This window comes from Gouania willdenowi, chromosome 6 (genome assembly GCF_900634775.1).
Source record: "Gouania willdenowi chromosome 6, fGouWil2.1, whole genome shotgun sequence".
Taxonomy (NCBI): domain Eukaryota; kingdom Metazoa; phylum Chordata; class Actinopteri; order Blenniiformes; family Gobiesocidae; genus Gouania; species Gouania willdenowi.
This window is the reverse complement of record NC_041049.1, coordinates 69,805,796-69,822,283: the sequence shown is the minus strand read 5'-3', so window position 1 is coordinate 69,822,283 and position 16,488 is coordinate 69,805,796. Positions and strand designations below refer to the sequence as shown.

Sequence of the window (16,488 nt, the reverse complement as noted above, 5' to 3'; positions counted from 1 at the left end):
GAATACAACATCATCATCGTGGGAATTTTATTTGTGTAGTAGACTAGTAGTACTGACCTGACACAGGAAGATGTTCTGCTTACTTCTGTTTCACCCAGTGACACAACAAGTTTGTTTGGCAAAGAGGGCGTAACACCACCCTGTGAGTGTTACAGAGAAGCTGATTGTCTACCTCTGTCAAAATAATCCTGCTTTTATTGAGGTCAGACAGACAGTGTTCATACACTGTATGAATGTATTTCCAAACAGAAATACACAATGATGACAATCATGGTGTTGCGACCCTCTCCAAATAATGGAATTCAAACCTGGCAGCAGGTAGAGGCCCAATGCACCATGGGAGTGTTACGTTGGCCAACAAAGATTTCCTCAAATTAGTGTTTCAAATGAATGTTAGAGTTCAAAGTTGCACTTTCTACATATAAAACAAAAAAAAGCCCGTTTTAATCAGTATTTTAAGTTGAGGTTTTGTTTATTCAGACAAGGTTTTTAGGAAACATTTTATTTTTTATGTTTCGACTTTCAACTGTCAGTCTTCGTCAGACCCTAACACTAACCCTAACCTGTCGGAACCATCAAAGGCAATCAGCAGAACTCCTCTGACGAAAAGATAAAAAACTTCCGAAAAATCTTGTCTGAATAAACGAAACCTCAACTTAAAATACTATTCAAAAAGTAGACAAAATGAATCTCGCTGGAACTACGTTTTCATCAGGCATAGCGTAGGAGCACTGAACACCAAACAGGTGTCACCACTTGGAAAATCTATCCATCCATCCATCCATCCATCCATCCATTTTCAAACCCACTTGCTCCTGTTTCACAGGGTCGCAGGGGTCTGCTGGTGCCAATCTCCGGCTCTCATTGGGAGCTGGGCGAGGGTACACCCTGGACAGGGCGCCAGTCCATCGCAGGGCCCGTTTGGTTCAGTACAGACTCTGCATTTAAGAAATACTAGTGCAGTGCCCGTAGGAAGTATGTGTTGCTATAGAAATGTGGGAGGTTAAGTAGCTTTTTCATGGATGGTTTACATGAGAGCTTTAATTCCTCTTTAATTCAGAATAAAAGTTAAATCTGCTTTAAAATGACCTTGTAAACACCTAATTCCTAATGCAAATTTAATTCAGAATTAAACACACACACGCACGCATGAATGCACATGCAGAGGGCGCTCCATGATCAAAGGCTCAATCCACAGTGATGATGTCATCAGTTCTAAAATTTCAATAAAACTATCCACTCCAGGTGGACAATATTATGAAATAATTTATTAAAGGTGTCATTGCAGTCCAAACAAATCCGACGTTGCACGTCTTTGAACCAAGCAGCAGCCGTGTTCACAGAGATATTTGAAGAACACACAAAAACAGACAGACACACAGACAGAGTTCCTTGCTTTACTGTCGATAAAAATACAACATTGTATGTATTTAAAAAAAATACAACAAAATTGTCTCCAGACAATTGCATAGCTGCTGGAAACAAATGTCCTACTTTCTTCAAAGAGCCTGTTTTTGCGATAGTGTTCCACTCTGAGTGGAATAAGGAAACGGTTTGATATCAGTCGCTAATTATCAACAATGAAAAAGAAACAGTGTTACTGTGCAAGAGGACATTCTCTTCCCTTTTCCTAATGTGCTTTTGAACGGCGTTAGTCTGGCGATAATTTGGGATGGAATTACTTTGTTAATGACTCAGTTGTGGCTTTGTCAGAGTTTGTGCTAACTAACAAGCTAGGCTAACCTAAATCTGGCTGCAGTTTGTGAAGAACTCACTGTTGTGTTTGTTGTGTGAAAGCCGGGAATTCATTCCCAACAATAAGGGGACGTTGGACTCCAATGTGCTCATCAATGCCTCCTTACAGATTACCAGTACGCCATCAAAGTCCTCGTTACTAGCAAGATTTACAATTGTAACTTTGATTATAGTATTCACAATTAATCTACGTAAAGTGTATAAAGTGAAAACAAAAATCAGAATTTAACTCTAGTGCACCTTTAAGGTTTCATTAAAAACTTGATGTTATGTAAACCTTGCCAATGTTATTTGGGTTGTGTTTAAGAGGTTGGGTAAAGCACATTAAGTACAGTAGCTGATGTTATTGAGAGCTAACATCTGTGCTGGGAGCTGTGGAGACTAAGCGTATAGTAAATAGCAAGATGGCGCCGCAGATGGCTGCTGTGGTGTGTTGGTGCGCACTTTTTTGTCTTGTTTTTGTCGTAAAATCCGCAACTGGCTGCTCTTATTCAAGAGAAGAGCTCTTGAACGTCAGGGCAACAATCCCCAAAGATTTATTTCCCACTTTCATCGCTTCCTCTGTGGATTTACTGGACATTTTACTCAAAGGTGTGCTCACCTTTGCTCACGCAGTGAAGCGCCGGAGGAGAGGAAAAAGAGCTGGTGCGCTTGTGCGCCTCCGCCAGCGCGGCCGACGCACACCGTTACCGGGGATATTCCTCTCTAACGTGCGCTCACTGTGTAACAAAGTGGACGAACTCCAGCTGCTGTTGGGTAGAAACAGAGACTTCTCCTCATCTTCTGTTCTGTGCTTCACAGAAACGTGGCTGTGTGGAGCGGTACCGGACTCTGCGCTGCAGTTGGCCGTTTTCCAACTTCACAGAGCGGACCGAGACGCGGAGCTCACCGGGAAGAGGAAAGGTGGAGGAATCTGCTTTTATGTGAACAGCAACTGGTGTAACGACGTGACAGTGATCCTCCAGCACTGCTCTCCTCATCTGGAATCCTTTATTATCAACAGCAAACCCTTCTATTCTCCCCGTGAGTTCGCTTCATTCATCCTGGTTGGTGTGTACATCCCACCGTCAGCTGATGTGCGCGAGGCACAGCGCACACTCGCCGACCAGATCCTGTGCATGGAGCGGACCTACCCGGACTCTTTTATCATTGTGCTTGGTGACTTTAATAAAGGTAACCTCTCACACCAGCTCCCCAAATATAGACAATGAATTAAATGTCCGACCAGAGAGGAGAAGACACTGGATCACTGTTACACCACACTAAGCAGTGCTTATCACTCCGTTTCCCGTGCTGCACTGGGCCTATCGGACCATGTGATGGTCCACCTGATTCCTTCATACAGACAGAGGCTGAAGCTCTGTGGTTAAGGAATCTAAACAGTGGACCAGTGAAGCAGTGGAGAAACTCCAGGAGTGTTTGGACTGGACTGACTGGGATGTTTTCAGGTCTTTTTTTTCTTTATTTTTTTTTTTTTGTTTTGTTTTGTGCACCAACTACCAAGACAAATTCCTTGTACTGTCCTTAAAACTGTACATGGCCATTAAAAACATTTCTGATTCTGATTCTGATATGCAAATAAAGCACCACCCAAACCTGCTGCGATGCACCCTAACAGATGGTTACATATTGGCCCAGCTGGCACTGAGACATGTGGAGACAGATCATAAGTACGGTACCATAATCAGTGCATGACATTGTAGGCCAAGGTAAGTCATCAAGTGTCTGGACAAGCATTTAGAACGAAACAAAATAAATGATTTAAACTCTTCTATTCATCAATTTAGTATTTGTCTTTACCTGTTTAATCCTGTCAGGGTGTGTGGGAAGCTATTACTAAGTTCATTTATTCTTACCACAACACTCGTCGTTAGCAGGACTCTCTTAAGCAGCCACATTGGTGGTGCATTGTTTTCTTGTTTTAGCAATTTGAGGAAAAAACATGTGCCACCAAGTCAAAGATGCATCCACACTTTGGGAGAACATGCAACCCTTATCCCAGAGGTCAGCAACTTTTATCAGTCAAAGAAACATTTGGACCCATTTCCAACAGAAAAGAAAGCATTAGGAGCCACAAACCCTTTAGACATTTAAAATGAAGATAAAGTTGTTTTGTTGCAACGTTGTTGCTTCTTTTACCTTCATGCTGTATATATATACAAACTATAGTTAACTGCTATAGAGAAAACAAAGTTACATTTGTGTATCTAACACAAAACCCTGTGGAAAAAAACACTCTGGGTTTAAATGCAATACTAAATGTCCATTTAAGTCTTTCTTGTATTGAAGAACAAAAAGCTGAACTTCAGTTTTATGCTCACGTAGCAAAAATGTGTGGGTTGGACTTTTCTTGAATATGTTATGATGCCTACTCTAGCTTGAGTATAACAAAAGTAGTCAAAGCTCCTTCATGGGGTGAGGTCGGGGTAATCCCCAAAAGGTTATTCAGTGAGGTTTAGGTTATATGGACAGTGTCTGAGTCCTGCCCTATCGATTCCTCTCTAAGTTAAAGTCTGAATCCCCCTTGATGAATAAATACACACACCTGATTTTTTTTCCCACAAAGCCACAGCAGAGAGATGAAAGAGCCACACAAGGCTCCAGAGCCATAGGTTGGAGACCTTTGCCTTATCCTATCACTAACCTTGACCAGCAAAAACAAAGGGGATTGGGCCCTTACATTGAAGCCACAACATGCGTTTTCTTGAAAACTCACCCAAAACACTTACTATCTATCATAAACCAATTTTCAATAAGATTCATGTTTCAACCCCAAACATCAACTTGTTTTCTTACCATTACAACTTTTATCACAGCGGGGCCACACAAATGTGTTAGTTTGATCGGAGGGCCACATGGTCAACATTGATGTCAGCATTTAGTACAATGAGCGATCTGAGCATTAATACAGAAAGACAGTGTTTTTCTGTCATTCGGTGTATGTTTATTGTTGTCTTACTTGTAGTGAGGCATTTTGTGCATTTATGTAGTCCTTTTGTGTATTCTTCCTGTAAATATATGTTTTTGGAGTCATATTGTGGATTTGTGCTATAATTTTGCATTTTTTTAGGGTTAGGGTTAGTATTTCTGTTGTCGTCTTGCTTGTTTGTTAGTACTGTGGGTTTGCAGTCATTTTTTGTGTTTTCTAGTCTTTTGGTGTACTTTTGTTGTCATTTTCTGAGTAATTTTGTGTATTACTGTTGTCGTTTGGTTCATTTTTGTAGTATATTCTGTGTTTTTCTTTTGTCTTTTCCTGCAATGTTTACTTTTAGGGCAGCATAAAATTATATCGACTGCCGAATCTGGCCCCCGGGCCGTCAGTTGCCTAAGTCTGCACTAGAGACTAAACTGGAAACCCTTTAACTTCAACCCGTCTTGAGAAAATGACCTAAACCATTAATCCCAAGAGTTGGCTGCCCACCTACACCTTTAATATGCTGTGTCGTTCACCTCCATCAGGTGGGCTCTGCACACGTTATCACACCCAGAGGGATATGCTCGGCCTTTGAGCCCCCATATTAAACAGGCCTGTCATACAGCTGATCTGGAGAGCTCATTAAGATAATATTTCAAACGCTAACCCTAACCTAACTCAACCAAGAGTCAGAAAATAGCCGATACAGGCTGAACATTAATGAAGATGCAAAACTGTTCATACAGTAAAAGTAAATTTCACTACACAATATTACAATTTGGACAATAGACTTTACCAACAATTTACAGGATAGTTAAGGTTAGCAGGAGCCAAACCCAGGCTAAAGCATTAAAATCATTTCACCAGATCACTAAGATTCTCTGCTTACACACAAAAAGAGAGAAAATCCAAAACTCAGAGTAATCAAATAATCTTCCAGGTTGGCAGAGGGTGGTTTTATTTGGCACTAAATTTTAACCTAAGAGCTATTCAATGACAATTGAAATGATTGGTCAACTGTTCAATTACTTCCTCTTAGCTGTACAGTCATTTCATGGTTTCTAGTTTTTGGCTCTTCTGAACAAAGTTTGAAAGTTCTTCAAGCCTTTGAGATTTAACTCATTCAGTGCCAGCCATTTTCAGAATTTCTACCCGATCAAATGTATCAGCAACATGTCAATTTTAAATCAAATCCTATTATTGGACAGGTTTTTTTGTTTTATTTCAACTGCATCTACGAAAGGACATTGATTTATTGAGTTAGAATAAGATTGGGTCTCATTTCCTAACTGTGGTTAGGCATGCAAGCCTCGGCATATAAAACTGAGAGTTACCTAATAACCAAGATAAGTGGCGGAACCACCAAATACATGTGAGAACAAACTAAAGGTAAACTCACTGAAACGTTCATCGTGCAGCAGCACCAGCAGCCATGGATTCCCAGGGTGGAGAACCTGCAGCGAGAGAGAGAGAGAGAGAGAGAGAGAGAGAGAGAGAGAGAGAGAGAGAGAGGTGGAAATTTAAGATGAGAGGACAGGGAGGGAGTGATGGGAAAAAAGAAGAAAGAAATGCTGAGTGTAAAACAAAGATGGAAAGAGAGTATTTTTGGCCTGAGGCAAATCTCTGAACAATATCTCTCATTTTCACACCATGTTATTATTGTGGAACAGTATTACGGAACAGATTTTAGATTTACTGTAACACTAATCCTCTCTGCAGTGTTACAGGAGCCACACATATTTTATCACTGACAAGAATTTACCTTGAGGCATTAGACGAATCATTTTAAGTTTTCTGTGCTTTAAAAATGTACGTTTTCAGGGCAAAGGAAAGATTATGGAAAATCAAATCTGTAATCACAACCCCAAGAAAAGTTATTTTTAAATTGGAAAACACCAACTACCGGTAGGTATTATCTTCATTTGAAATCTGAATTTAAGGCCACGCTAAACTAGATATTTCTATTGGGAGTTACATATTTGGGTTATATTTGCATAAAACTCGACTGCGCTGTATGTTTTGGTATGCAGCATGCTGAAAATAGACCCATACAGTAACAGTTCTCCTAATCCATTTGGGAAGATTTCATGCCAGCCGTGAAGGGAGGACATATTTTCTGTCGTGGAATGAAATTGCTGAGCTTGTTTGTAAAGTCTAATCTCATTTGGTGATAGGATCAGTACAGGAGTTAAATTGACACAATATTGGCAGTCTAACACACTTAATGAACAATCAGTAAGAAAAACTAAATATGACCTAATGATGGTTGTGGTCGAGTTATGTCAACAGCTTAGAGTACGGCAAAAATAGAACACAGGTTTGACCTGAATTCTTCTTCAATCTCTGCAAAAATAAGGTTCAGTTTAAGCTACTTTAGAAACGTCTATCATTTTGATATAAAGACGGAGTAAAAAAAGTTAGTATTCAAAGACAGAAAGACTGTATATAATGTGCTGTTGTCATTAATTCTTACTTATTTGATTTTTAATTATTATTTTTATTATCAATAATAATAATTATAATGAAAAACAATGTTACCACCTACTTTAAATATATGAAAGTAGATTTGTAATATGCATTTAATGGGTTAAATCAATGACAAAATTATTAACTTATTGGTAGTTTTCAAAAAGGTAATTTTAGACCATATATACAGAGAAGACTTTTAGCAATTCCATATTGTAATGATAATAAAAAGGAAGTGGGTATTTGCTTCATCATTGAGCTTCAGAGGTTTGTGTATATTTAAGTGAGTGAAATATTGCCATTTACAGCTGACTTGGCATCCAGACAAATCCCTCCCCCTGTGCATTGCATTGATTGACCACAATCCCTCCATCACGCACGAGACGTGCACCAACCGACAGTTCTTGGTGCTTTAATGTTGGGGAGTCATCAGCCTGGGGCAAAAATGTTGTATCTGCGTTCCGGAGAGCTGGAGAAACCTACTATTAACACATCTAATGCTTCAAGAATATGAATAAATAAATGAATGACCAACTGCTCCCTGTTCAGCTTTGAGAAGACAACGACCACCAGGACCTCATAGTCCGTCCAACGGTCAAGTTTCTTAGAGGGAGCTTTCATTTTCAAATAATATAGCTAAAGCGCACCAAAGACCATGAGTGAATTAAATGGCAGTAAAATACCCAGTTTCACTGGTCGGTATACAGACAGTTCTGGGGATAGTTCTCAGTTCCGACATAAATAAAAATGCGGTCGGTCAGGAGTCACCTCTGGGAAAAAACCCATCTGCTACCTGTGAACTCCCATCACCAGGTATCACAATACCAGTGACCAATACGTAGGTCTTCTCCATGTGCTACACCATGAAGGACACACCTTGTACAGTGCTGTTTTTACACTCTAATAACAGTGTGACATTACTACAGGCACACTCCCAACATTAAATTGATAGTCTCATGACTGGGTTGGAAATGCCTGAACTGATTACTGCTATGACTGTTGTTGTGTGATGACTATATTCAAAACCTTTAGTGTTGCTGCGGGACCTAAACCTCCAGGTGGCCTATGACTGTGACACCGGATGTCATTTTATAGCAAACATACACAGAAGTACACTATTTCCCTTGTTTGCTGGTTTCTTGAATGTGAGCTCCTCCCTCTCCAACTACCTCACAGGTAAAACAAACGTAGTGACAGCAGGTTGATATTGCAGTATCACAGTAATTATCTTCACGTTCAGCATATAGATAATCCAGTATATAGATAAACCGAAGAGCACTCACAATCAATTCCACTTTTAGTAGCCGTTATACCAGCTTGTATAGCCATTATGGGATGATCTGATGTGTTTGTGACACAATGCGATGCAGCGGTTAGACAAAATAATGGACTATTCCTGTGGTCAGAAGCGGTGAGGGTGACAAGAACACGACGTAGCAGCTCATGTGAGTGTTTGAAACAGCTGATAATGGAGAGTGTACTTCCCTGCAGCGCAAGGCAGGGTGAGCCTTGACAATCAGCTCCATTTTTAGTAGGTGCTATACCGCCACGTATCACTTTTATGAATGATCTGACATGGTTGTGACCCAATGCGACGCAGCGGTCAGACAAAAAAAAATGGACTATTGTCTTAAAAGGAAGACTGTTAATGATTTACTGCTAATGCAATAAACACACACGCTGAGCAGTGTGTGCTTACGCCTACTCATGCATATGCATGAAAGCCTAAAAAAAGAGCCTGCTTTTAGGAGCGCTCTCAAAGTGACTTTTCAGAAACAGGCGTGTTTGGGAAAATAAACCTCAAACACTATGTTGTTAGGGTTCTTAGGCTTACTTGGCTTACTTGGACGTTTCATGAAAGATCCGCTTTAAGAGGGTTATTTAAGGAGTTCTTAATGGAACTTGGTTTAAACTGAGAGTGGTTTAGCAAAATAAGAGTAACAACATTGCAATTTGCGACTCATCACCTTAAACTTGAGTTAAAATATACTTTGACATATTTCTTCACCCTAGTACTAATAATAGCTGTTAAAATAGGAGGAATTGCATCATCTTGAAGTATAAAGCCTATGTTGTCTATAACTATGGTGTGCACTGTGTCGTTTAAGTCTGTGGTTGAGCACAAAGTCTCACAGGAAGCTTTTACACAACAGCACGACTCAGGCAAAGGCCACAGACAAATCAGCACTTGAAATCCCGAGCTTGGCGGCAAAGTCATATCCAGTGACGGGATCCTGGTGCTGTGGTGCTAAACAGAGATTCACATTGACAACATGCACCAAAGACTCTTCTTTCAAGGCAGCAATTTTGTAGCTCAGGAGCAAAACAGCAGATACGCAGAGACGTTTGAATGCTCTTTAACTGAAACCTCTGTGTAATGAAACAGGCACAGATTTAGAAACTCACTCCTGGAGACAACTTTTCAAACAATTCCACAGAGGGGCATTGGTTCACAATCATCCTTCCCTGTGTGTCTTCAATGCCTCGTTATAAAACACCTCCAGGAGCAGGTAAAGCATCAACTAACACTCATCAGAACTAAGTGACTAAGAGTTAACTTAAGAGTCGATGATTAAATGTATGGAAATGATTGAGATTTTATTTATCTATTTATTAGAGTGGGACATTGGCCATGGTCGGTTACATGATTTTACTGTATTTAATTTGGAATTAGTTATTTCGAAATAAATGATACTGAATTAAAGTGTTCTGCTTCGTGTTAAATGGAAACAGTAATTCCGAATTGAGGTTTACTTGGCTTTATTCAAGTCTGCTTTGGGTCTGGGGGTTGTGAAGGGTTCTGATTGGACAGCGGGCGATTGTGACATATCACATCTATCGGGAAAAACACACAACAAAACTTTTATTTTTAGTTACAACATAAAAGACTACATGGGAACTATTTTCACTTTTATTATGACTGTAGTTTTGAATACAGCAGCTCGACAATAATACACTGTTTCACTGAATTCAAATTACAATAAACCAGCCACCTAATTCAGATTTAAATTTAATTCAGAATTGAATTTGCATTAGAAATTAAGTGTTTACATGGTCCGTTTAAAGAGGAATTAACTTTTATCCTGAATTAAATAGGAATTAAAGTTCCCCTGTAAACGTGGCCAGTGTGTATTAATGTACAGCCGAGGTTGTAAATACACCAGATTTAGCTAAATGCTAATTTCCATCCGTAGTTCCATAAATAAGGACACATTCCACACATTTCCAGAGTCCGATATTCAAAAAACCAGCACGGCTCAGGCTGAAGAGGCTTTTGTGGGTCTTTTTTGAAAATCTTTTAGGTTGGACGTCGCTAGGTTACTGATTCACTAATAACACACTAGCTCACATTTACATAACATTTGGACTATACCTTGGTAAGTCTGAAGAGGTTAAGGAAACTAAATCACACTATCTTTTTAAATAATAAAGATAGGATATCTAAAATATATTCACTTAGCTGCTCAATATTCACTGAGGAATATTGAGACCTAAGATGCTCAATGTGTTCTAGCTGGATTTAGGGATCCAGAGTCAGTCCCGGGTATAGTAATTTCATGTCTAAAGTCAAAAACTTCTCAACTTCCTTGTTACAGTGTAAAAAACTGAGAAGGAGAAGCAACAATCTGAAATTCAGTAAAAGAACTCAGTTCATCTATTTGAATCTTATTCTCTCAATCACGGCACAGTAGTCATGAGACGTACCTCATGGTTAGGCATAGCTGATCTCCTATAATGTATTTAACATTATGGAAGTAGCTCGCAAAGAGTCAAAAAAAAAGAGCGAAGTGCCTGGATTGCTGAGTCAGCTTTAAAAAGAACAAATGGACATTTCTCATATCTTTTATTGATTATAATTCATTCTATACTTTGTAGGAAAAATTGAACTTTTATGTTCTCACCCACAAACAAACCTTTTTTTGTTCACATCAAAAACACAACCTTCAGCTTTTTCCACAATAGCTTTGACGACTGTGTTTTAATACTTGAGCTTCCAGCTTGCTGAGTTCTTGCACTTTCTGCACTCAATATTATTCATCTTTCTTTTACATATAACTTTCAAACTTTTCATGACTGAGCAAATCAGCACAGCTCTCAGCATTTACACAACACTTTCTCCAGGAAATAAAACTCACCTACTTATCAAAAAATTGCTTTGTTAGTGTACTTTGTTATAGCCTGCCATGCGTAAAGCTAGGAATGCAGGCCAGTCAACACCTGACCTTAAAGTTCTGACTGAATTATTTTCAAGGTGCAGCAAAAACATTAAGATTTTTAGATTCCAGAGGAGAAAAAGGGGAGATTTTGTTTATCTTTTGACTTCCCGCTGAGAGCGTGTGTGTGGTGAAGGCCGGGGTTGGATTATCTTATGTACCAGTGCATCCAGCAAAAAGTCACAGGTATTGAGTAATCAGTTATCAACCTACTTCTGCTGTACCTCTGTGTTTTCCCCTTCGATGATAGGGAGGCATTTGCCGTCCAATAAGCACATAATGTATGTTGTTGCTGGTAAAAAGTTGCTGTAAATTGAATCAGATTTTTCCAAATACTATATGGGAGAACAGGCACTGAGCTCTAAAAAAAACTACAAAGGAATGCAAAACATGAACCGGAGTCTCGTAACCATAATGAATGATGCAGTTATGTGGTTAGGTAACAAGCGTTTTTGTCAAGAGACTGAAACAAACACAACAACACGCTGCTACAGTTATCTGAAATTACTCAACTGTGCAGCAAAGAAACCTGAAGCTCCTCCACTGTGCAAAGAGCTCTCATTAAAACATAAGCCCCACATGCTGCTTAATTACAGACTGTGCCATCAGCTGTAAAATTCTCCTCTTCTCCAAACCCATGACACTCCACCACACATGTAGTAGCTTGAGAAACGTACACAAGAGCTTAACTTGACACGCGAACTTAAAACAACGTATGGTACTTACAATTTTAGCGGCATGACGCCGGTCCGCAAAGTAATAAAGGAAAGAACCACATGACAAGTGTAGTCGGAAGCACGTTGGTGCATGAATGAGAAGTAAGAAAGGAGGGAGAGCTGGAGTAGATTGTGAGGGTGGGAGGGAGTGAGCGATGGAGGGAAGGCACAAACGTGATGGCGACAGAGCAGATACATATGAGATGAAATAAAAAAAAAGAAAACACAAAGAGAAGAGAGGCCAGGATTAGCATGCGATGATCGTAATCCAATAAATTTGGCCTCTGACATTTACCAGCAAAAAAAAAGAGAGAAAGCCATCTGGCAAAGACAAAAAGGATGACGGCGCTTTTCGAGAACATTTCTCTCTCGTCACGATTGATAAAAGTTGTCCTTTTTAGGCAGGAGCTCCTAACGTTCTCCAGAGACGATGAATACAAAACCAAATGAGAATAAGTTTAAAACCAACACTTTACAGTAGAACTTAATTCTAGAGCTGCAACTAGTCGACTAATCTATCCATTATTTTTTCCATTAGTTGTTAAATCACATATTTTGAACTGCTTTTTTAGCACACCTGCTTAAATCCATGTCCCTGTTATACTGTGACAGCATGTTTTACAGAGGAATTAAAACAATGACAGAAAACATGTATTTACTGTATAGTGTAGTTGTTATATATTTAAAGCATAAAATATCATTGAAATGACAATAAAATCATGAATAAATTAAATATCACAAACTTAAAGTGTAAGTTGTCTTGAACAAAGTAATAATAGTAAATATAGAGCGTAAATCAGTAACTTTGAAAAGCTGGAGTTGAGGTAATGAGGTTTGAGTTCCTTTTACTTAAATAAAGATCATCAAATTAAAGAATAAATCAAATCTTTTGTAAAAGAATCCTTACAAGTTAAGAATTGTCTAATTAATGTTATCTAAATCACATAGTTGATAATAAATTAAAGAGGTTTATCATTCAGAATAAATACTAGTGTCAGCAGAAAAACATATTTCAAGGCAAGCACATCACTAACTAGTAAATAACTGATGAGTATAGTGTTAAACATGCTTTCAGACGTACACACAGGCCTAATAAAAACTATTAATTATTAATACCTAATCACAAACTGTTTGCTAACAAACACATTTGCATGGGATTAGAAATGATTAGGATTGGGTAACTATCAGCAATGTGATGTCACTCCTCTCTGGGTCCATGTACAAACCAGGGCCCCTCTGTTTCTGTTTGGGGTGTCCGTGGATCTCTGTGTATCTCCGTCATTGTTTAATAATTGACAGCTGAACTTCAGGGTTTACACTTAAAGTTGTCCGCTGGTTTGTTTTTGGTTTCTGAAGCTTTAGAATCTTTAGGTCGCATTTAAGCTTCTTCAGTGTTTTCCTCTCACCTCCATTCTTCTTCTTCTTGTTTACTTGCATAAAGTCAGTGGTGCGACACTGCCCCCAGCAGTCAATGTACGGTACTACACTGGAAAAGAAGAAGAAGCGGCTGGATTTTATAATTTATTTACAAGATTAAAGGACGCGACAACACTATAAAAACCATCTGGGCATCTCTGCTGAGACTGCTACCTCCGCGACACGGCCCCGGATAAAGCGGAAGAAAATGGATGGATGGATGGATGGTCGGTTTTAGGGTGTACCCGTTTCCACATCACGTCACACTTTTCCCAACTTCCCCAAATCGTACCAAACATGCTAAATAGAATAGGGTTAATCAATGATTTAGTTAATCAGATGATTTACCAACTGTATGGTTACAATGAAATCACGAGATCACGTCACAAAAATGATGTTATTTGTGAAACCTTTATTTATTGCCAACTGGCAATTATATCCTCACATTTTGTACAAAACTTTGCACAACTGAGTGATTGTAGAGGCTTCTGCCGTGACGTGTCACCAGGTAAAACGACCACCAGTTCAACTAATACACCATCAGATAAACTGTCTTTGTACCAGTGCCTTTTCAAAATGAAATGCAGTTATAATAATCTGAACCAATCTTTTATAGAATTGTAGGAATGGAGAAATGGTGTCAGAGAGCTACGGACCAAAACTTCATCTTGACTTTGATGACCACATTAATATAAATTTATTTCAAACATGCAACTTGACTGCTTGGAAATGGAGGTTTATTTGTATCATTAGTTAAACCAACATCTGCAAATGTTATTGTCTTGTTCATAATTTACTCATAAATGAACTGCATTCATCATTTCATAGTCATATGTTTAAGGTTATAAAGGTTAGATGACGACCAGCTTTATTCAGTGTTTCATCATGACCCCACAGTGAGGTGAACCCCAGTAAATTACTGAGTTAAGATGAAATATTTAAGAAAATGCTCATTTATGTCTCTATTTCCTAATTAACAGATTTTAGAGAATCAGAAGCAGTAAATAACATGTCTATTAAATGATTATTGCAGATTTTCAGTGTGAATACCCATGAGTCACTGAGAAAAACACCATCACAGTCGACCCGTCATTAGTGTTTCTATCCGTGTCCAGTGGCTTTGTGTTTGTGGTGCTACTGTACCTCATGCATATCCTTTGCTGTTGTGTCTGTGATGGTATTTAAACCTCTGAAACCTTGACTAACAGCTGTTTCTTCATCACCGCCATTGCTTGTGTTTGCACACATCCTCCCTCTTATGAGTGTTTATCAATAAGGTTTTCTTAAAAAGCTTGTTTTTAGTATTTCTTCCTCTCGAGCAGAGATGGGCAGTGCGGGGACAAATATGAGCATTAATACAGTAAAGAACAATGGTTTTTGTCTTTGTAGTCCTTTTGTTTGGGTTTGAGCTTTTAGACATTTCGTGTGTATTTTAATTCATTTTGTCTATTTTCTTGTCAATATGGCAATTTTTTGCTGCCTTCTTGTGTGCTTTTCGAGTCATTGTGTGTTTTTGTTATTTTGTACATTTTTCTGTCATTTTGTGCAATTTCATGGGCAGTCTTTTTGTATACGGTATTGTTTTTGTAGTCATTTTGTGTTTTTAAGTGTTTAGTGTTTAGTGTGCCTTTGTTTTCATCGGATTTCAACATTTTGTGCATTTTGCCGTCGTTTCCTGTGTATCTGGAGTTTTGTGTGTTATGTTGTGTTCTGCTTCATAAAACTATAACTTCTAACTTTATGAATTACAATTTGGTTTTGGGGGTCACACAGAATTAAACCGTGGGCTGCATGTGGGTTCAACAAAAGGTGCTCTGTCCTGAGTTGTTTAACACATCTAGATGTAAATACCATGAACTAAAAGCTGGAATTCTGAGCTTTTGTCTGATATTCATGTTTTGATCTGAAACCCAAATGTCTTCAGTATACAACAAAAACAAAGAAATGAACCTTGCCGTTCCAATACTTTTGGAAGGGACTGTATAACTAACAACAGCATTGTATCTCTATAATCAAACACCTCCAATCATATATTTAAATACTTGTGGGTCTGAGTTGAGTATGAATTTGCCAACCAACTCAGCAGTTGAAGTTAGATGGAAACTCCACGGCAATGACGACGTGCTGCATCACAGAAGATGCAGCATACTTGTTTGGGTATATTGAATTTCCAACACTTTCATTACCTTCACCAAGAATGCATTACTGCCAATGAAAGCTCCTTCCAGGTTTGTCCTGGGATGTTTTTAATAAGATAAGATAACCTTTATTGATCCCCAAGGGGAAAACACAGGCATTAAAGCAGTTCAAGGCACTAGACATAACTGAAACCATGGGAACGCTCCAAAGAAAAGATCAAATAAAAGATGATGCACAATAATTAGCATCAGCTCATCATGTAGGTCTATAAAAAAAGTTTGACATTGTAAGATGTCTTCAAAAGTTCCACAATTCGTCATAAAAACCAGCAGACTTGACTTGTAATGACATCTCAAAGTAAATATTGAACAAGAAAACAGAGCCAGGGGTGGAGAAGCAATTTTTTAAGTGAGGGTGGGGCAACGGCCAACTCCCAATTTAGTTTATTAAATTAATTTACTAAAACCATGAAGAAGCTGTTATTTGGTCAGTGATGCTCAACATTTGGCTCTTTAGGTTCATTTGAATTATTATTCCCCCAGAAAACATTAAAAGGAGAAACTTTTTAACCCCTTTTTCTTTGGCCATTTTACAACTTCCTTTGTCCCATTTTTGTCCCTTTTCCCAAAAAATTTACACTTCTTAGTTTTTAGCTTTTTTTTTAGCTTCCTTTTACCAGTAAGTATCCTTTTACCAAATTTTTGTCCATTTCTTTTTGACACTTTTATCTAATTTTTGTTGATTCTTTCACCTCTTTTTTCCAGCTTCCTTTTACCAAATAAATAACATTTGTTACCTTTTTTCCCTATATTTTGCCTCTGTAAAAAGTGACGGGGATGAATTTTTGTTTTTATGAAAGTGCGAGTGT

At 38.6% G+C, this 16,488-nt stretch overlaps 1 protein-coding gene across 2 annotated transcripts in view; it reads right to left on the bottom strand.

The window, feature by feature from the left end:
• peak1 (pseudopodium-enriched atypical kinase 1) overlaps window positions 1–16,488 on the bottom strand; it is a 109,650-nt gene that overhangs the window by 45,865 nt on the left and 47,297 nt on the right. Inside the window, exons 1-2 of one of the 2 annotated variants that reach the window (XM_028450315.1) lie at window positions 12,076–12,152; window positions 6,069–6,123 (exon numbers count right to left, since the gene is read on the bottom strand). The gene's annotated coding sequence lies outside the window, so the exon portion shown is untranslated. Of the gene's footprint in view, window positions 1–6,068; window positions 6,124–12,075; window positions 12,153–16,488 lie in introns of those variants that run through there. The other variant, XM_028450314.1, reaches the window with a different exon arrangement.